Source organism: Triticum urartu, chromosome 4A (genome assembly GCF_056163025.1).
Source record: "Triticum urartu cultivar PI428250 chromosome 4A, HENAU_Tu73, whole genome shotgun sequence".
Taxonomy (NCBI): Eukaryota; Viridiplantae; Streptophyta; class Magnoliopsida; order Poales; family Poaceae; genus Triticum; species Triticum urartu.
Window position 1 is genome coordinate 321321911 of NC_141876.1, and position 21421 is coordinate 321343331.

The 21421-nt window shown below is 44.2% G+C and overlaps 1 long non-coding RNA gene across 8 annotated transcripts; it reads right to left on the minus strand.

Annotated features, from left to right (window-relative positions):
- Positions 1 to 9121: 9121 nt before the first annotated feature.
- LOC125551254 (uncharacterized) lies at positions 9122 to 15009 on the minus strand. 8 transcript variants are annotated; one of them, XR_007302332.2, is made up of 3 exons: positions 12092 to 15004; positions 11686 to 11722; positions 9122 to 11423 (listed from the first exon to the last, which is right to left on the minus strand). It is a non-coding gene; the product is annotated as an uncharacterized LOC125551254 (long non-coding RNA). The 8 variants fall into 8 exon arrangements; XR_015601047.1 differs by having other exon boundaries at positions 9123 to 11444; XR_007302334.2 differs by lacking the exon at positions 9122 to 11423 and having other exon boundaries at positions 11534 to 11722; positions 12092 to 13562; positions 13991 to 15004.
- Positions 15010 to 21421: the final 6412 nt, after the last annotated feature.

A 21421-nucleotide genomic window follows, 5' to 3' on the forward strand; every position in this document is an offset into this window, starting at 1 on the left:
AAATCATGCTTAGATGCAAAAGGTCTCGAGATGAAACAATGCGATGCACCAGTGTCAAAAAGAACTTTTGCAGGAATATCGTTAACAGGAAGGTTACCCATGATGACATCTGATGAGTCCTCTGCCTGAGCTGCATTCATCAAATTCACCTTGGTATGCTTGGGATTATGCTTGACCACCGCTGTACTTGTCGATCTGACAGGAGGAGGAGGAAGACGCCTCTGGTTGAAACACTTGTTGGCATAGTGACCCTTCTATTGGCACTTGTTGCACGTGACCTCAGAAAGCGGACGGTGATACGGAGCACTCGATCTTGGAGGTTGAGACGAAGTCTTTTTCTGAAAGCCAGGGTAGGTGGGTGGGAAGAACCACTGCCACCTTTGCTCTTCTGCTGATATGGCTGACGGAATGGAGGAGGAGGAAGCCAAAACTTCTGCTGCTTGGCCACTTGAGTAGAGGAGGAAGGAGTAACATCTCTGACTCGCTTCTTGGAAGCATCACACCTCAACTGAGCAGCCTCTTGCTTTAGTGCCATGTTGTAGAACTCATCATACCTCAAGGGCTCAAAGAGAACAAGAGCGAGCAGGATATCTTCTCTGAGACCACCCCTGAACTGGTATATCATGCTCTTCTCATCAGGCACGTCCTGCTTGGCAAAGCGGGCGAGCTTCTGGAACAACTTGTTGTAGTCATAGACAGACAAAGAGCCTTGCTTCAGATTGCGGAATTCCTCACGCTTGCTTTCAACCACGCTCTGGGGAATATGATGAGCCCTGAAATCTCGACGGAAATCATCCCAAGTGATAACACGTCCACCTCTGGAGTCCTTGTACTGCTGGAACCATTCTGCAGCTTGATCTTTGAGTTGGAAGGAAGCGAACTTGACAAAGTCCTCAGGCCTGACGTTACTGCACTCAAAATGCTTACACAGATCCACAAGCCAATCGTCAGCATCGATTGCGTCAACACAATTGCTGAAAGTCTTTGGCCCGTTAGCAAGCAACTGGTTGAGTGTAGCAAAGTGACTCTGATTGCTGCCTTGATTCCCTTGACTGCCTTGATTACGCTCTTGAAGAATTTGCATGATCAGTTGTGTGTTTGCATTGGTTGCGGCCATCACAGCTTGCCATGCCTCTGGAGGAGGTGTAGGTGGTGGCGGATCAGGATTCGGAGTCGTGCGCGTTGGAGGAGCCATCCTGAAGAGGTTGACCACCGCACATTGATAGATGAAATATTGAAGTTGAATCCAACGGAATGAAAATTGCAACATATAGTCTTCACATCCGAACAAAATGAACGAATGCATTCCTCTTGAAATGGTCACATATCCATAATTTGAGAAGCCACGTAGAATTAAGGTAGAGAAATAAATCAACAAGGTACGGATCAAGAACGAATAATTGGTAAGAAATCCCAATCTCAAACCAATATCCGTAGAAGAAGAACTAGAGCTACTAGAATTCCCACCTGTGAAACTACCGAACCTTTCCGGTTATGCAATCAGGTGTTGGGGATACAGGGGAAGCATAATATCTCACCCAAACTAGCAAATCCTACATCCAGCTGTATCCATCCTTCAACACATAACCAAGAAACCTTCGGAAACCATCTACCTCAACCTTCGAAAAGCATCCGTTATACAAGTTATGGCGATACTCCCGAACTCCCGCCCCAGTACTGGGTGGCGTCGAGGTTATCTCACCAACGAACTGCATAAAAGAGATTTTCGATGTTGGCGTACTAAACTCAGGTATTCCAGAACTGCAACGATACAATTATGATGACAACACCTCAGAGCTCAACTCCTCGGGACAGTTCCACTAAACCCCTGATAGGAGGCACCAAGACAATGTTCTCATCATAAAACCATCGGAACGATTCCAAGATACCCGCGTGATCCTAAATTTTTTTTTTGTGAAATTTGAGAAGAGAAGAGTCAAAACTCCATGTCAGGATGCCTTACCAGAGCGATGAGGAGACTGGGAAGTAAAAGGAATTCCTAAACTCTCCGATATATAATTCCTAAATGACTCAAAACATTTTTCTAGACACAACTCGGCCGCTAAAACGATCAAGAAATGGGGCTCCTAAGGTCAGGGAAGGCTCTGATACCAACTTGTAACACCCTTGATGCGACTATAGCTCCCACGTGTCGAGGCACGACTTAGAGACATAATCGCATTGAAGGCATATGTCGCAAGTTAGGCAATCTTCACAACATCCCATGTAATATGAATAATAAAGGGGAGATAACATAGTTGGCTTACACTCGCCACGTCAATCAAGTACATAAATAACATTACATCATCCAAACACTCATGGCCCGACTACGGCGCCAAAATGAAAGAGAACCCAACATGCGACATGGTCCCGTTCACCCCCAACTGGGCACGACTACTGATCGTCGGGAAAGGAAACATAGTATCGTTGAGAGTCTTCGTCGAACTCCCACTTGAGCTCATACACGTCTCCTGGAGCGGAATCATCAGGCCCTGCATCTGGTGTAATAGTAATCTGTGAGCCACAGGGACTCAGCAATCTCGCACCCTCGCGATCAAGACTATTTAAGATTATAGGTATGGCAAGGTAAAATATAAGTGGAGCTGCAGCAAGCGACTAGCGAGTATAGTGGCTAACTTATTTGCAAAAGAGAGCGAGAAGAGGAGGCAAAGCAAGAGTGAGAAGCTAGAGAACAACCTGCACAAACATTACTCCAACACCGTGTCCACTTCCCGGACTCCGCCGAGAAGAGGCCATCACGGTAACACACTCGGTTGGCAAATGCTTGTTTCTGGAGAACCCAAGGGAAAGAAAAGGGTAGGTGGCAAATGGTAAGACCAATGTTGGGCATTGCTGGAAAATCTTTAATCAAGGCGAACTATCAAGGGGTTCCCATTATAACCCAACCGCATTAGGAACGCAAAATCCGGGAACATAACACCGATATGACGGAAACTAGGGCGGCAAGAGTGGAACAAAACACTAGGCGAGAGGCCGAGCCTTCCACCCTTTACCAAGTATATATATGCATTAAGATAACATGGCAATATAATGATATCCCAACAAGTAAATAAAAGATGTTCCAACAAGGAACGGCCTCCAATCTTCACCTGCAACTAGCAACGCTATAAGAGGGGCTGAGCAAAGCGGTAACATAGCCAATCAACGGTTTGCTAGGACAATGGTGGGTTAGAGGTTTGACATGGCAATTTGGGAGGCTTTCAAGCAATTGGTAGGCATCGTAGCAATGGCATAGCAAAAGAGCGAGCAAACTAGCATAGCAAAGATAGTAGTGATTTCGAGGGTATGATCATCTTGCCTGCACAGTTGTCAGAGTTGACTGGATCCTCGAAAGCAAACTGAACGGGCTCCTCGGTAGTGAACTCGTCTCCCGGCTCTACCCAAACAATACAAAAAAGCAACAAGGGTACAATCAACCACGTGCAAGACCAAGCAATATGATGAAATGATGATATGCTATGCGGGATGCGATGCGGGATGCAAAATGCAAGGTACGACAGGAAATGCATGAACCTGGCCTCAACTTGGAATTTCAAGTGTGCCACTGGAAAGATGAGATGAAATCGCTTGAAAACGATATAAAGAACGCCGGAATCGGAGTTACGATTTGGAAATGGCAACCGTTTCAAAAATGACACCGGTCTGTGATTTACAGCAAGTAGGCATCTAAATGCAACGAAATGAACATGCTACAGCACCCAAACAAGACAACAAAATACATGGCAGGGATGCACACAAGATGCTTAACAAAAGTTTAGCACTGAGCTACGGACAAATCATCCATTAACAGGTTCAAACAAGCATGGCAAAAACGCAAATGACAAACAGATCTCAGACTTAGTGAAATTAACACTTGTCTGGAATTTCAGATCATATAGCCCTCTTCGGAGCAACAAAACAACATGCTACAGGACCTGAACATGACAAAGAAAGACATGGCATGGAGCTACTCAATAAGCTTAACAAAAGTACCTTAGTGACCTTGAGCCAAAAGGGAGCAGAAAATACAATTGCAAGCATGTGAACATAGCAAAAACATAATCAGTTTTCAGACTTGGTGAAAACTGGGACTTGCTGAAACATAACTCACGAAGGTACGTTACCGAGCGCGATGCACTCACCACGGTGCAAGTCATGGCATGACAAGAATACATCCATAAAGAAGGCACAAAATACAAGCTAGAAATGGCAAGAACAATAGCATATCCTGCACGTATCAACTACAATAACATCGGCAAAATCGCAAACAAGTTGACGATCTGCCCAGATTCGTAACGAAGCAAAAGTAGAGCTCGATTGACTCAAGCTAGGGTGCTCCATAATTACAAACAAAGACATGGATGGATAGAGCACTACAAGATTAACAAAACTCCCTTACTCATCATCCTCAAAAGAGGCACGTATCACTAGGAAACAACACGAACAATCCCAGGACTTGGTGAAATTACTAAGTCCCTGAAAACAGAATTAGCAAGTGCACCACTTTGCAAGCTTGCACAAGTCACCACACACATCCTAAAAATACATGGGTTGCACCTCTGGAAAGATGACAAAACCCTTAACAAAACACATGAAGAACTCACGGGCATAGCATGCACACATTAATCATGGCAAAAATGACAAAAGTGCTAAACGGAGTAACATATCTGACAATTAACTCAAGTAGCCCTCTTCTAATAGTATTTCGGGCATCAAGATGAGCTCAAATGAAAATTATGCAATGGAATGAAATGATGTACTCTCTGAGATGAACATTTTGATATGTTATATGCATGAATCGTAGCTACGGATGCAAAGTTATGGAGCCGCGAACAGAGCAACTTGGACTAAAAATTCTGGAGACTTGGGAAAAATTCAACCTCCGGATCTGGATCTAGGGTTTGCACGAAAACCGAGGCGCGGCGCTGCACTGTAGCTGTTCGAGGACCGCCGGAAGAAAAAGAGCCGCGGCGGCCAGAGCTCTCGCCGGAGAGGCCGCCGGCGACGAGGAGGCGGGGCGCCCGGAGCTTCACGGAGGCGGGGCGCGGGGCTGCCGGCGACGAGTCTTGGCGGCGGGGCGGCGAGTGGCGAGGCGTCGGCCGGTAGTGAGCAACTCCGGCCAGCGCGGGCAGCGCGGCTGCCGGCTCCAGAGGAGAAGGGCGGCGCTGGGGAGGCGGAAGACGGCGCTGGGCGCGGCCCGGGAGACGGCGCGGGAGGGCCGGCCTCGGGCCCCTGCGGGCCGCGGCGGCGGCGAGCGCCGGGCGCCATGTGGCACGTCCTGGTTGGGCGGCGGTGGCGGCGGACGTTGTCCGGCTCCGCCCGGACACGTCCGGAGCAGTGGATCTGGGATTTTTAGGGTTAGGGGGGAGAGGATCCGCGAATTTGGAATGGGGGGTGTATATATAGGCATAGAGGGAGCTAAGAGAGTCCAAATGAGGTGTGGTTTTCGGTCACGCGATCGTGATCGAACGCTCTAGGGCGTGGAGCAGAGTTAGGTGGGTTTTGGGCCAAATTGGAGGGGTGTTGGGCTGCAACACACACGAGGCCTTTTCGGTCCCTCGGTTAACCGTTGGAGTACCAAACGAAGTCCAAATGGTACAAAACTTGACAGGCGGTCTACCTGTAGTAGACCAAGGCCGCTTGGCAAGTCTCGGTCCAATCCTGAAATGTTTAATCCCTACACACGAAATAAAGCTAGAAATGGCCACCGGAGGAGAACGAAGCGCCGAAATGCAAAACGGACAACGGGGAAAATGCTCGAATGTATGAGATGAACACGTATGCAAATGCAATGCACATGATGACATGATATGAGATGCATGACAACGACAACAACACATGGAGACAAAACCCGAACCCGAGGAAATAAATTAACTTAACGCCGGAAACGGCAAGAGTTGGAGTACAAATTGGGAAAGTTACATCCGGGGTGTTACAATAAAGCACTAGAACAAAAACTAATTGGACCAATGGAGGAGTCACATTCCAAGGAACAATCTACCCAAGCAGTTTTGTGAGAGATGCTTTGAGCAAGGAGATCGAAAATGGCAGCAAAATGAGCTTGGACTCGGGTTTGAGCTGGATATTCGTGTTTGTGGGAGGAAGGAGTGTGTGGGTGCAGGAATAAGTGGAGGAGGGCCACCGTGGGCCCACGAGGCAGGGGGTGCGCCCAGGGGGATAGGGCGCGCCCCTAACCCTCGTGGCCAGGTGCCAGCTCCTCCTGCTGTGTTCTCAGTGCCAAATATTCTCAAATATTCCAGAAAAAATCATATTTAAATTTCAGGGCATTTGGAGAACTTTTATTTTCGGGGTATTTTTATATTGCACGGATAAATCAGATAACAGACAGAAAAATACTATTTTTATTTTATTTAATATAAATAACAGAAAGTAAGAGGAGGGTACACCAGGTTGTGCCTTCTAGTTTCATCCATCTCATGATCATCAAAAGAAATCCACTAACAAGGTTGATCAAGTCTTGTTAACGAACTCATTCCGAATAACATGGAACCGGAGAAATTTCGAATAACACTATGTTACCTCAACGGGGATATGCACATCCCCAATAATAAGAAAATCATATTTCTTCATGACAGTAGGAAGAGGAAATTCAAAACCTCCAAATATAATCGATGGAATTTTTCCAATAGAGTTGATACTATGAACTTGAGGTTGTTTCCTTGAAAAGTGTACTGTATGCTCATTACCATTAACATGAAAAGTGACATTGCCCTTAGTGCAATCAATAATAGCCCATGCAGTGTTCAAAAAAGGTCTTCCAAGAATAATAGACATACTATCGTCCTCGAGAATATCAAGAATAACAAAGTCCGTTAAAATAGTAACGCTTGCAACCACAACAGGCACATCCTCACAAATACCGACAGGTATGGCAGTTGATTTATCAGCCATTTGCAAAGATATTTCAGTAGGTGTCAACTTATTCAAATCAAGTCTACGATATAAAGAGAGAGGCATAACACTAACACCGGCTCCAAGATCACATAAAGCAGTTTTAACATAGTTTCTTTTAATGGAGCATGGTATAGTTGGTACACCGGGATCTCCAAGTTTCTTTGGTATTCCTCCCTTAAAAGTATAATTAGCAAGCATGGTGGAAATTTCAGTTTCCGGTATCTTCCTTTTATTTGTAACAATATCTTTCATATACTTAGCATAAGGATTCATTTTAAGCATATCAGTTAATCGCATACGCAAAAAGATAGGTGTAATCATTTCAGCAAAGCGCTCAAAATCATCATCATCCTTTTTCTTGGATGGTTTGGGAGGAAAAGGCATGGGTTTCTGAACCCATGGTTCTCTTTCTTTACCATGTTTCCTAGCAACAAAGTATTTCTTATCATAACGTTGATTCTTTGATTGTGGGTTATCAAGATCAACAGTATTTCATTTTTCTTAAAAGCATTAAGTAATTGGAGAAGCCTCCCCAAGCTTGTGGGAGACTCTCTTCTTCAGTTTGCACAAAATTATATATATCCCTTAAAGTAGCTTGTTTCTTATGAGCAGGGAAATATTTAGCAGAGAAGTAATAAATCATATCCTGGGGACTACACACACAACCAGGATCAAGAGAATTAAACAATATCTTAGCATCACCCTTTAATGAGAACGGAAATATTTTAAGAATATAAAAGTAACGAGTTCTCTCATCATTAGTGAACAGGGTGGCTATATCATTTATTTTAGTAAGATGTGCCACAACAGTTTCAGATTCATAGCCATGAAAAGAATCAGATTCAATCAAAGTAATTATATCAGGGTCAACAGAGAATTCATAATCCTTATCAATAACAAAGATAGGTGAAGTAGCAAAAGCAGGGTCAGGTTTCATCCTAGCATTTAGAGATTTCTTATTCCATTTAGCTAATAACCTGTTAAGTTCATAACTATCTTTGCAAGCTAAAATAGCTAAAGAAGCTTCTTTATCAAAAACATTCATCAATATTATCAGATTCAATATTTTCATTCTCTCTACCCTAGCAAGTTGTTCATCAAGAAATTCACCAAGTGGCACAGTAGTATCAAGCATAGAAGTAGTTTCATCACAAGTATCATGCATAGAAGAAGTGGCATCATCAATAACATACGACATATCAGAACAAATAGCAGAAGCAGGTTTAGGTGTCGCAAGCTTACGCAAAACAGAAGGTGAATCAAATGCGGAGCTAGATGGGAGTTCCTTACCCCCCCCCCCTCGTAATTGAGGGATAAATCTTGGTTTTTGGATCTCTCAAGTTATTCATAATGATAAGCAGATATAAATCCCAAGTGACTCAAAGGATAGAGCTATGCTCCCCGGCAACGGCGCCAGAAAATAGTCTTGATAACCCACAAGTATAGGGGATCGCAACAATTTTCGAGGGTAGAGTATTCAACCCAAATTTATTGATTCGACACAAGGGGAGCCAAAGAATATTCTCAAGTATTAGCAGCTGAGTTGTCAATTTAACCACACCTGAAAACTTAATATCTGCAGCAAAGTATTTAGTAGCAAAGTAATATGATAGTAGTGGTAACAGTAGCAAAAGGTAACAGTAGCAAAAGTAATGTTTTTGGTATTTTGTAGTGATTGTAACAATAGCAACGGAAAAGTAAATAAGCGAAGAACAATATATGGAAAGCTCGTAGGCAATGGATCGGTGATGGAGAATTATGCCGGATGCGGTTCATCATGTAACAATCGTAATATAGGGTGACACAGAACTAGCTCCAATTCATCAATGTAATGTAGGCATGTATTCTGAATATAGTCATACGTGCTTATGGAAAAGAACTTGCATGACATCTTTTGTCCTACCCTCCCGTGGCAGCGGGGTCCTAATGGAAACTAAGGGATATTAAGGCCACCTTTTAATAGAGTACCAGAACAAAGCATTAGCACATAGTGAATACATGAACTCCTCAAACTATGGTCATCACCGGTAAGTATCCCGATTATTGTCACTTCGGGGTTAACGGATCATAACACATGATAGGTGACTATAGACTTGCAAGATAGGATCAAGAACTCTCACATATTGATGAAAACATAATAGGTTCAGATCTGAAATCATGGCACTCGGGCCCTAGTGACAAGCATTAAGCATAGCAAAGTCATAGCAACATCAATCTCAGAACATAGTGGATACTAGGGATCAAACCCTAACAAAACTAACTCGATTACATGATAGATCTCATCCAACCCATCACCGTCCAGCAAGCCTACGATGGAATTACTCACGCACGGCGGTGAGCATCATGAAATTGATGATGGAGGATGGTTGATGATGACGATGGCGACGGATTCCCCTCTCCAGAGCCCCGAACGGACTCCAGATCAGGCCTCCCGAGAGGTTTTAGGGCTTGGCGGCGGCTCCGTATCGTAAAACGTGATGAATTCTTCTCTCTTATTTTTTTCTCCCCGAAAGCAAATATATAGAGTTGGAGTTGAGGTCGGAGGAGCTCCAGGGGGCCCATGAGGTAGGGGGCGCGCACTAGGGGGGCAGGCGCGCCCCCCACCGTCATGGACAGGTGGTGGGCCCCCTGGTCTTCATCTTTTGCAAGGATTTTTTATTATTTCCGAATAGATGTTCTGTGAAGTTTCAGGTCATTCCGAGAACTTTTGTTTCTGCACATAAATAACACCATAGCAATTCTGCTGAAAACAGCGTCAGTCCAGGTTTGTTCCATTCAAATCATGCAAGTTAGAGTCCAAAACAAGGGCAAAAGTGTTTGGAAAAGTAGATACGATGGAGACGTATCATTATACTACATATAATATATTTTATCTCTAGTCTTATAAAAAAACAGAGTTGTTGATGATGGTGTGCCTGTCATCGTGCAATATAGGTCGTCCGATTTATATCTGATGGATAGGAAGGAAACTATGGCAATTTTGAAAAAAAGATACCCACACCCCTCTCCATATTTGCAAATAAGGCCTCCCCTTGATCATGTTGATGTTTCGTGGAACGCATGGGCATCTTGCCAGTACTACATATGATATATAGAACATTGATTATAATTTGGGCTAATGTGTGGCTTTTGCAGCTTAGGGCTAAATACTTGTCATAATGTAGGGGGTGGGGCACTATACTTTGTGTGATAAACATGGTGTACGTATAGAACATGGTTTAGATTATGAATATATAGGTAGTACATCAAATGTACTATTATTTGGAATCAACATCAAGTGTAGTAAAAAAATTGAATTCGAGTTCATATAGTACACATATTTCATATCTATCTCCATAGTAATCATGTGGTGTGTTGTTAAGGTAATACTTGAATGATGGTTGAAGTTGGCAACAATCATGATTGTAGATTCTTATTGAAATAGAGAAATGAATTCAAATTCAGTTTGAATTGCAGTGGTAGTATAAACATTTGGAATGCACTAAAATGTTGGTATGAGTAGGTTACATGCATTGTACAGCCAACGAAAAAATTTAATTGGACATAACATGGATTCATACTCTGTTTTGAATAACACTAGTACAAATGCCCGTGCGTTGCACCGGGCAGAAAAAAGGCGCACAACGTGCTTTATGCGCCATTTTTATATCCAATTTTAACAAACATCAATAATAAGGTTACACTCATTATTGCTTTTGTAGGATGAAGTTTGGACATGAAGAAGCAACTTAGCATTGTCTGATGGAAGAGTAGTTTTGGATGGAATAGTTGTCCATCAGTTTTACTTTCTACTTTTCGAGAAAATGCAAAATTTTCCTTATTTTTAATAAAATTCACAAAAATTGGGACACTTCTAAGGAAAGCTAACGTTTTTACGGAAATTGGAGAATTTTTTTGAGAAACTTTTTTTTGAACAGATGTCTTTTTTGATAAAGAAATTTTGATTATTTTAAGGTTTTGTACATTTTAAAATTAAAATATATTTTTTAGAAAAATTGGAACTTTTGGGGGAATTTTGAACCTTTTTAAAAGTGTGAACATTTTTTAAAGTGTAAACATATGTAAAACTGTGATCATTTTTAAACTATTTTACTATGTTGAATTTTTCTACAGATAGTTGGTTCTTTGCTTGGGAAGAGTTTATCATTTTTCTTCAAAAATATTGCTAGTAAACATACCCGTTCATTGTAACGGGAAAAGAAAATATTACACGTATTTAACTCAATAACGACATCACAACCTATACGGCGTTGGCGTGGGCGAGCGCAAATCCCCCCTCTATTTGATCAACCTCCAGCTCGACATCGCCTTTGCAGCCATGTTGTGTGTCAACGTGTTTGCCATGTGAGCTCTGCCCCAACCTTTTCTTCTAGCCTCCACTGTCGCTCCTCCATGCCGCATTGCTGTCAGCACGTATGCCTCCATGGTAAAGTCCCCTTGTCATCTTCGGTTGTTGCTTCGTGTGGATTGTGTCTCATCAAAATTGATATTGTCTGCTCAATCCTGGTCTGATATTTGACTCACGAGACCTAAGCCAGTAGTGATTACCAAAAATACTTTCTACTACGTAAAGGTACACTGGACTACTCATGTACGTGTGATAAGCACCGGATAGCACTTAGTAAAGTTGAATATCAATTATGCAATACAATGAGAGTATCCATCTTCATCGTAAACATACTGGCAATGAGAACATTTTAAGCACCGAGGGAATATATACGTTATAATGACACAAAGATAGAACAGTATATGGAATACACCCTTTCATACCTCTTTTCCTTCAGCTACAAAGGATACCACCTCGGATCTGTCATCGTTATTGGACTGAGTGAGGAAACAGTTAAGCATACAAGAATTATCTAGAAGAATTAATGGAGCGACATGTAGGATCGCATACTAATAAACTTGGTCAGTGTCATCTACACTCAGTCATTCAGTCTCCCCCTCATTAGATTTTCTAAAAGAGAGCCTCCTCTCTGAGTTCTATTAACAGAAACCAATTGTTCATCTACAGCATGAAGAAAACTAAAAAGGGAAGAAGAAAACAGAAATAGGAACATTCAGGTAACCCCAGAGGGCACCCAAAACCCACAGATATCTAGGATCTGGGGTTTGCCCTTTCAGCAGCTGCACAACAGAAGCAAAAAAATTCATCGCTAGATGAGAGTGAACATACTCGCAAAAGCAGTCACCAACAAGCAGGAACAGTCCACAAATGGCAAGAGTGGCTTTAAAAGTTTGATTCCTCTCTTCACTTTAATTGCTTTTAAGCTTCCAGTCAAACCACTCCAGGTCACCATCTTTGAGAAGCTTGAAAGACTTGATTTGTCACTTGCTCGAAGAGCTTTACTCCCCAAATCAGCGCTAATCTGCAAAATTTAGCTTGAGTTTAACCAAATAACAAACCACATGAATCAGAACAAAAGTATCAGACACCGCTTTTATTCTCAAAACATGCCTCATTCAAAAATCTCCAAATCATCCATAATACAGCAGCCAACCCCACTGCAATATAAAATATTGTCTTGATGTTTTCAATCTAAGTACTCAGAACCTAAAGAAGTCATGATCAGTATCAGGTATAGTTTTTCAGATTAAAAGTGAATTGAAAAATGGTTGAGATCAACTAAGTAGCCCATCTCCGCGACGTAACTTACATGATTTATTGCTGTTCCACAGTTGCAAAGTATCTCCCCAAAGAGTCCTTGTAAATCGCACTGTTTCCCATATGATTTTAGTTTTAATGTAGCTAATTTAAACATTAACAAAACAATCACTGAAATAAGACTGACATATTGAAAAGAAATATAGTTTGTGGACAATATGCTCGGGCAGATTCGATAACAAAAGAACAATCAAATAATATGACTTGTACCATTCACACTTAAAACTGACTAACAGAAAGGAAACCAGGAATAATTTTCTGACAATGTGATCATCAGGGATTCAACATCAAACACAACTAACCCTATAGTTTGCACTCACTAGGATTAATACAAATTCTACATGACAACACAATTGAACATGACGACTTGCAGGATTCACACATAAACTACATTAATAAACTGATATACAGTTCTCTAGCCAGATTATCAGGATGAACTGAATGAGAAGTTGAGAACAACCACTTGATCACATTTCAGTTGCATCCTTGAAGCTTAAACCACTCAACATAAATAAAACAACCTGATATTAGTAGCTCAGAAGAAGCCGACAGCAGTAGATTAACGATGATGGATCGGTCCATTTTGTAATGCATCACTATTGAGAGCCACATCAGAGATCAGTGAGTCATTGCTAGCGATAACAATCTGCCACGATCTGAAAAATTACCAAGCACAAAACTCATAACCAACCAACTGATCCTTCTGCCCACGGAAATGTACACAACATAAGTGCTTGTAATCCAGCACAAGGATGAATTTTGCCATAAATTTGGAGGTTTTTGCCTCGAGGAGCTCAACCGATTTATTGGTAGATGGCCAATAAATCATTTATCGATAAATGCACCAAAGTGATTAACACACACATATGAAATCCTTCTTGAATGGAATTTTAATGACAACATATGCTCTTACATTGCATTGCTTACTGCAGTGAACTGTCTGGCTCTGATCAACCTGATTGCTTGCCTGCTATTTATATTTCTGTAAAATGTCTCAAGAATAAACACGAGAGGAAAATAAGATTGCATGTCAGAACAATTGAGCTAACTTGAATGCAGATAAGCAATAGTTGTCAGATCTCAATCTGTACTGGCTTACTATGAAGTTGTTGAGAATGATAACGATGTACTAGATCGTAACTGCTTCAGTAAATAGCAATGTCTTACATAGTTCAATTTTGTAATAGGAAAACAACATAATCTCTTGGTGTACAGAATGGAATATAGATGCACAACTACCCAAAAATTATGTACGAGGAAGGAGACGCGATGTCAGCTCTGATTGACAAGGTTCAATCACTCCAACACACACAAAATGGTTTGGATGTCGTCTCTGACAACATGATTTTTTGTTCTTCTCCCTTCTGACATTCTTACTCCCTCTATTATGACTCAAGTGAGCAAACTCACCAGGAGCTGGTGCGATGCGACGTGAAAACAGTGTGTTGTAGTGACCTGAAAGCTCTGGCTCGGGAGATCGGATATGGCTGGAACAAAGAGCCATTGCAGTTCTTCCAGTGAAGTCTAACGATGATGGCAACCGCCTGGCTAAATTGAAACTACCGGCAATACACCTGTGATCCTCTGCTGCATCAAGCATGCACCATCGTGATATTGATTCCTTAATTAATCTAAAAAGAGTTGCTTGGATTGATGTACTGTTAGAACTTGATAACAGAGGAGATTGGAAGATGAAGAAGAAAGGGTCAAGGGAGAGGTTCAATTGGGTTGGTGCCTTTTTTAGATCAATGTGCGCCTATACCTGGGTGGGGATGTCATGGCCTCGACAGAGCTCCGTGTAGGATTACGGGGCACCGACGCGGGGCGCCATCTCCGCCGCGCACAACCAGGCTCTCCACCTATGCTCCAGATTGGAAGGATGGATAGGAGGAGGCGGCCCTTAGCTATGGCCGCACACCTAAATTGGAGGAGGAGGAGTGCAGAACGGAGAGGGCGAGAGGCGCCCGTAGCCATGGTGGGGAACCAGAACTGATGGAGAATCATCCAGATCGGTCGAACGACCCACGCCCCACAAGACTCCATGCGTGGCGCGCCCGAGCCGCCCACGCCCTGCCTCGAACCCGTATGGATTGCGAGAGCTAGCGCCCGACCCCTGCCTCGCCCCGCCACCTCGACGCCAGCGACTCCCGACGGAACCAGGTACCCAACGCCGACCTGCCTTCCTCCTCTCCCTCTTCTTCCTCTTGTTCTCTCCTTCCTCCATCCCGTTCTCTCTCTCTCTATTCGAACTGGAGGTTCCCAGCCACCATGCTCATCCACCGCCGGAGCTTCCATGTCCACGCCCCCACCGCCTGTGAGGATCTCCTCCGCCGCCAGCAGCTCCGCTCGCGACTCGCTCTATCTTCCTCTTCTTCGCGCAGCGCTTGCCCCTCCGTGCAAATTATCCAACTAAAAGAGGACCACGGGCTGAATACTTCAAAATGCAGGGTCCTTTTGTAAAACTGAAACGTTTTCTCAGTTTATCCACTTAAAAGAGGACTGTGGGTTGAATACCAAAAACATCAGGGACTATTTTGCAAAAAGGGCGCGACGGTGAACCTGCCAGACTCAATCCGTGGTTTATTATTAGGGAAAGATTTTGTATAGTAAAACGGGACAAGACTCTCTCTTTGTGTGGTGTGAATAGTTTTATTTTTATTTTTTGTTTTTTTGTTGAGGAAAGTGCGAATTGATTTGGTACGTACAAGAACAATATTATACGTTAGGCTTGTCCCTATATTCAACCCGCGCCTTGTTATATCCCGACAATTCAGATATCGTGCTCCCAAAACTGACGCCTTCACAACCCACACCTTGCTGTCCCGAAATTACAACGCACGTGAAAACTTCCTCCAGCTGCCAAATCCCGACACACGAAATCCCCCTTCTAACCTGAGCCGAAAGGGCTGCTAGTTCAAATCGGTGGAGGTACTTTTGTAACACACCGTACATTTTGGACAAGCGCATCCCGAAGTCATGGTTCCCCCTCTCATCGCCTCCTTTTTGCCATTCGAAATCCCAGGCCGCCATAACCTCTCCGCTCCAGCCGTGAAACCCCACCCTCCTTCGTCTGCCACCGCAACAGCTCGACGACATCGTCCACCGCAACAGCTCGACGTCCCTCATCCACCACCCCAGATGAGGATCCCTCGTCCATCTCGTCGTCCCACCGGTTCAGCCGCCTCGTCCTCCACCTCCAAGGAGCTGCTCAGACGATCACCTCATCTATCGCGGCTGCTCCATCCCCACAGCGCCGCCTTAATCTGCTCCATCGGAACCGCAGCATCCTCATCGACTCCTCGGACGAAGCCGAGGCCTATTCGGCGCCACCAAAGAGGTTGTATACTCATCGCATTGCACCTTCTCCTTAATTTGACTTCCCGACGCCGACGGTGCTCCATCCCGCACCCCCATGGAGCGGCTACCTCGAAGCCGACCCTGCGGGCGACATCTCCACGGCGGCTCTCCCCCAGTGCGAGGCCCCTTCGTCGGCGGCGTCCATACCAGCCGGACCTGCTGCTGCTGCTCCGGCTCTCGCTCGCTTGCTCGCCCAGTTGCTGCTGCTCCGGCTCTCACTCGCTCGCGCTGCTGCTACTGCTCTGGCTCTCGCTTGCTCGCGCTGCTGCTGCTTCTCCCCCATCGCTCGTGCTGCTGCTCTTCTCCGATTTAGCTACACTTTAGTCCACTGAATTGACTTTTGGGTCAGTCGATTTTCTGGGGGTGGGGGGCTCGCCGGAGTTAAGGAAGAACCACCCGCATCGGGGAGGGGGCTCGCCGGAGAGGTGCCACACAATCTACCTTAGGGTTCAGGGTGGGGGCGGTGGACACCGGCGGTGGGGGGGCGCGGTGGTGGGGCAGTGGCGTGGGGATCGCAAGAGAAAAAGCTCAGCGCGAGGGGGGCTAGAGGGCTAGCCAGGACGGCGGTGGACCGTCGGTGGGGAATTGTTTCGGGGCGGCGGACTTGCGGTGGGGAGTTGTTTTGAGGCGGCGAGGTGGCGCAGGGGCCGGCGGTTCGGCCAGTGGTGGCTGGCGACTTGGGGGGTGCAGGTTGAAGATGAACTGCAGGCCCTCCCTAAACTACATGTCAAGTGCCTCTCTTCTACCATTGCGTTCAGTTTCGAAAGTAATATTTAGATTCCACAATAAATTTCCGTTTCGATAGTTAAGTTCAGAGTCAATAGTCTTTACCTCGTCTGTTGTATTCAGGTGCTTTTTGGTGATGTAAATTTTACATCTATTTTACATCATTTATTGGAGATGCTATTAGAATACCACTTAAGATTAAGGATGTCTGTCTTGTGTTGCTTCAGCCTTGACGTCTTACGACTCACCGGAGCTGCTCCAACGACAGAACTATCCATTACAATAGAGCAGTGCCCTGGACACCGTCTACGGATTCCTCAGATCTTCCTCCGCACCTCCGACGACCCAATGATGCTGAGGTCGACACGGCTACGACAAAGAGGTTGTACACTTGTTGCATCACTTATTACTCTACATTCATGTCGATCCATTAGGGCTATTTTTGTTCAACAAAAAAACATAGCAATAGGAAATTTTCCTATGCCACTCTACTATGCAATTATTCATGCATTTTGTTGAAAGGAATGGAGCGAAACATCCACCTGGACCTACTTTTCGAAATCCTATGCATGAAAACAAGACCAAGTGCGTTAGTGGCAGAATCACATTCTAACTGTACACACTTTCATATGGTTTCACTTTACTTTGGCCATGTTTCTTTGCATTCCTCTGCTCTTCCAATTCCTGTGAACCAAACACCCTAGTTGACAGAAACCCTGTGTTTACAAATGCTCTGTTTACCATGTGCATTCCTATCCTATTCCGGTGTTTTTCCTATCCCTTCGTTTTTAGAACCATGCAAGCCAAATGAGCCCTTATAGAATTACTTTAGTTACAAGTAGGTGTCGAAGGAAACTTTGTGTGGTTTGTCCTGCTCCTACCGCGAGGTCGTCCACCTTACCTGAGCTGCTACATCGATAGAAGCATCCACCAAACTAGACATCATGACTCATGGCCATCTTTCGCCACCTCAGATCTCCTTCTCTGCCACCGGTACCCACCGCAACGGCATCACCATCATCGACTCAGCAGATGAACCTGAGGAGTACACAGATCCACAAGAGAGGTCACACTCTTTTATTTATGCTTATGTTATGCATTGCTTAAAGTTACCTCCTACTTTATTGTCTTGTTTACCTCTTAGACTCTAAGTCAGGTCCAAATTAATGTTCAAACTTGAGTTTTAAATTAGTTGTGGGGAACATATCGAGGAAGCAATGAATAGTATCTCTGTCTAATATCTGGTTCACCTAGTGTAAGTGCATCTAGTGCCACCCCTAGTTGGTTTTGGAGTATTGATGACAAACCTAGTTGAGGGACTAATGTGTTTGTGAGAATTGCAGGATAACACAGGTAGAAGTCCCTCATTGATTCTGTTTTCCTACCAGAGATGACCCCTAAAAATGTATGAAGACATTGATGTCAAAGGTGGTTTATGAAGATATTCTCATTGAAGACTATGACAAGAGAAGACATCACATGAAGCCTATGGAGCTCGAAGACTTAGATCTTTCGTAGTTCTGTTTTTCCTTTGTTGAGTCATAGGAACCACCGTACTGTTAAGTGGGGTCCAAGAGAACCAGTCAGAATGACTGAAGTGATGCTTAACCAAAACCTATGTCTTCGAGTGAAGACTATGAGAGCGAATCTTGTCCAGAGTCGGACAAGTCAGCTTTGATTGTAGCCCAAGTAAAGTTGCCGTGTGAGTTTGAAATCTGACCGTTGGAACACATGTCAGTTCCTTAGTGACCCAAGGTCATTTCGGACAAATCAGGTCGGGTTGCCTAGTGGCTATAAATAGCCCACCCCCTACAACCATAAATGGTTGGCTGCTCAGAGTTAGAGTACGGCTTTTGTCGTTTGAGAGCAACCCACCTCGAAGCCTTTGAGAGAGAGAATTCCTTGCGAGGATAAAGCCCTAACCACCCAGAGCCAAAGAGTGTTAGGCATCACTTAAGTCTTCTTGTCTGTGTGATCTGAAGACTTATTACACTTGAGGACTGTGAATCCTCCAGCCGGTTAGGCGTCGTGTTCTGAGCATCCAAGAGACATTGTGGATCGCCGGTGAACGAAGTCTATGAAGGTTTGGGAGTCTACCTTGAAGACTTACCAGAGTGATTGGGCGAGATCTGTGTGACCTTAGCTCAGGGGGAATACGGTGAGGACTGGGTGTCCTAAGCTGCGTGTTCAAGACTAGGTGTCCGGGACTGTGTGTCCTAAGGTTTAAATACCTAGCCGCCCTAAGCAGACGTACAGTTGTCACAGCAACTGGAACTGGTCCAACAAATCATTGTCTTCAACGAGTCACTGGTTTCATCCTTCCCTTCCCTTTACTTACTGTTGGTCCTTGTGAAGTCATTGTATGATTGCACTATCTTCTGTCTTCACTGAGTGACTGCGTGTTCTATTTGGCTTCATAATATCTTCCTACCTGATCCTTACTACATTGCTGCTATTAGTCATTGTGCTTTCGCTTCATTGAATACATGACTATGGTTTGCCTAGTGTAGTCTACCTCCCGCTGCATAGTAATAGGTTTATCTCTATCGTTTGTCTTTGAAACTTCCACGTTTTGAAGACTTTCATAAAAATCGCCTATTCACCCCCCTCTAGTCGATATAACGCACTTTCAATTGGTATCAGAGCAAGGTACTCCCTTGTTCTGTGTGATTCGGTTTAACCACCTGGAGTTTTAGCTATGTCGACTGCAGGCATAATTAAAGTCTTCGCTGCGTGCCCCGTCTTCGATGGAACTGAATATCCCTACTGGAAGAATAAGATGCGCATGCATCTTGAAGCCATTGACGTCGACCTATGGTATGTCGTCAAGAATGGCATTCCCAAGGCTGGAGAAGGTGTCACTGCTGCTGATGTCAAGAAGTTCATTCAACTGGACTCTACTGCCAAGAATATCATCTGTGGTCATCTGACCAAAGGACAATATGGCCGCATGAGTGCTTTGGAAACATCTAAGCTAGTCTGGGACTGGCTCTCCAAGGTCAACGAAGGCGTCTCAACCTAGAGAGATCAGAGAATCAGTGTCCTTCGCAACCTCTTCAACCGCTTCAAGCGAAATGACAATGAGAATGTCCAGCTCATGTTTGATCGACTCACTGACATCACAAATGAGCTTCAAGCCCTCAGCGCTACTGAGATCACCAAGCATAAAGTCGTCAAGACACTACTGAGATCACTTGACAGTTCGTTTGACACCCTAGCCCTGATGATTCAAGAACGTCCTGATTTCAAGACACTCGATCCGTCTGACATACTTGAGAGGCTCAACACACATGAGTTTCAGCTTTCTGAGAAAAGAGATATCTACGGTCCAAACTATGGGCGAACTCGTGCCTTGAAGGCAAAAGATGTCTCCTCATCTGAAGAAGAATCTGACAGTAGTTCTGATGATCCTGAAGACATTGGAAAGGAACTTGCTATGCTTGTGAAGAAGTTCGAAAAATTCACCAAGAAGAAAGGTTTCAGAAAGTCTTCAAGATCAAGCTCAAGGAATGATGAAGTTTCTACTCATGACTACAAGAAGAAAACATGTCACAAGTGCAAGAAACCTGGCCACTTCATCTCTGAGTGTCCGCAGTGGGACAATGAGAACAACAACAAGAAGAAGAGCAAGGAATATGACTCTAACGACAAGAAGAAGAAGAAATACTCAAAGTCTTCTTCCAAGTCTTCCTCAAAGTCTTCATCACAAAATAAGAGCTCATCTGGCAAGGCACGTGCTTTTGTTGGCAAGGAAATGGATGAGGAGGCGGAGGTGGAGTCTGAGGAGGAGTCTGATTCTGGCGTTGCAAGTCTGGCTACAGCATACGTTGCCAAGTCCATCTTCAACACTGAAGACAATGACTTCATCACCTACACCGATGCAAATGACAAGGACTACTCCGCTCCTACCTACTGCTTCATGGCACGTGGTGCCAAGGTAAACACACGCACTACTCACTATCAAACATCTAGTGAAGATGAATCTGATTGTGGTTCAAAACCCAGCTACAAAACACTAGCTAAAATTGCAACTGAACAACAGAAAGCTATGGAACATATTCAAAAACTGTTAGACAAAAGCGATGATCTGGTAGACGCTGAAATGACTCGATCTGAGTCCTTAATTGAAGACATAAAAAATCTTCACGTTAAGTATGAGGAACTTGAAAGTCGTCATGAAACGCTCTCAACAACTCATGAAAAGCTTTCCAATGATTATCTTCAAAGGAAGCAAGATCTTGAGAAATTAAGAGCGGCTCATGAAGATCTTCAAAAGGAAAACGAGTCACTTCGCGCCGAACACATCAGTTCCGCTCAGGAAGGATTTGAACCACCAATTCTTAAATGCATTGAGCGTGATAATGCTACTTCTATTGCTGAATGTTCTACTGCTGCTACTGTTGCAATATCTTCAACTGTTGATGTGAGAACTAACCCCTCTGCTGAGGATACCTCTGCTATTGTTGATGAGAATGCTAGGTTGAAGACATTGCTTGAAACAGGGATGTACAAAAGTCTTAAAGGGCATCAGACACTATGTGATGTCCTCAAAAGGCAGATCCTGAACCGAAACCCAAGGAAAGAGGGTGTTGGGTTCATAAGGAAAATGAATGCTGATGGCTCTTACTGGAAACCTGAGCAGTACCCCAAAACCACATGGGTTGCTGCAAAGGAACCTTCAGCAGATCCATCCAATCTATCTGGCTTCACTTGTGCTAACCCCATTGTCATTGATGAATCCTTTGATGCAAACTATAA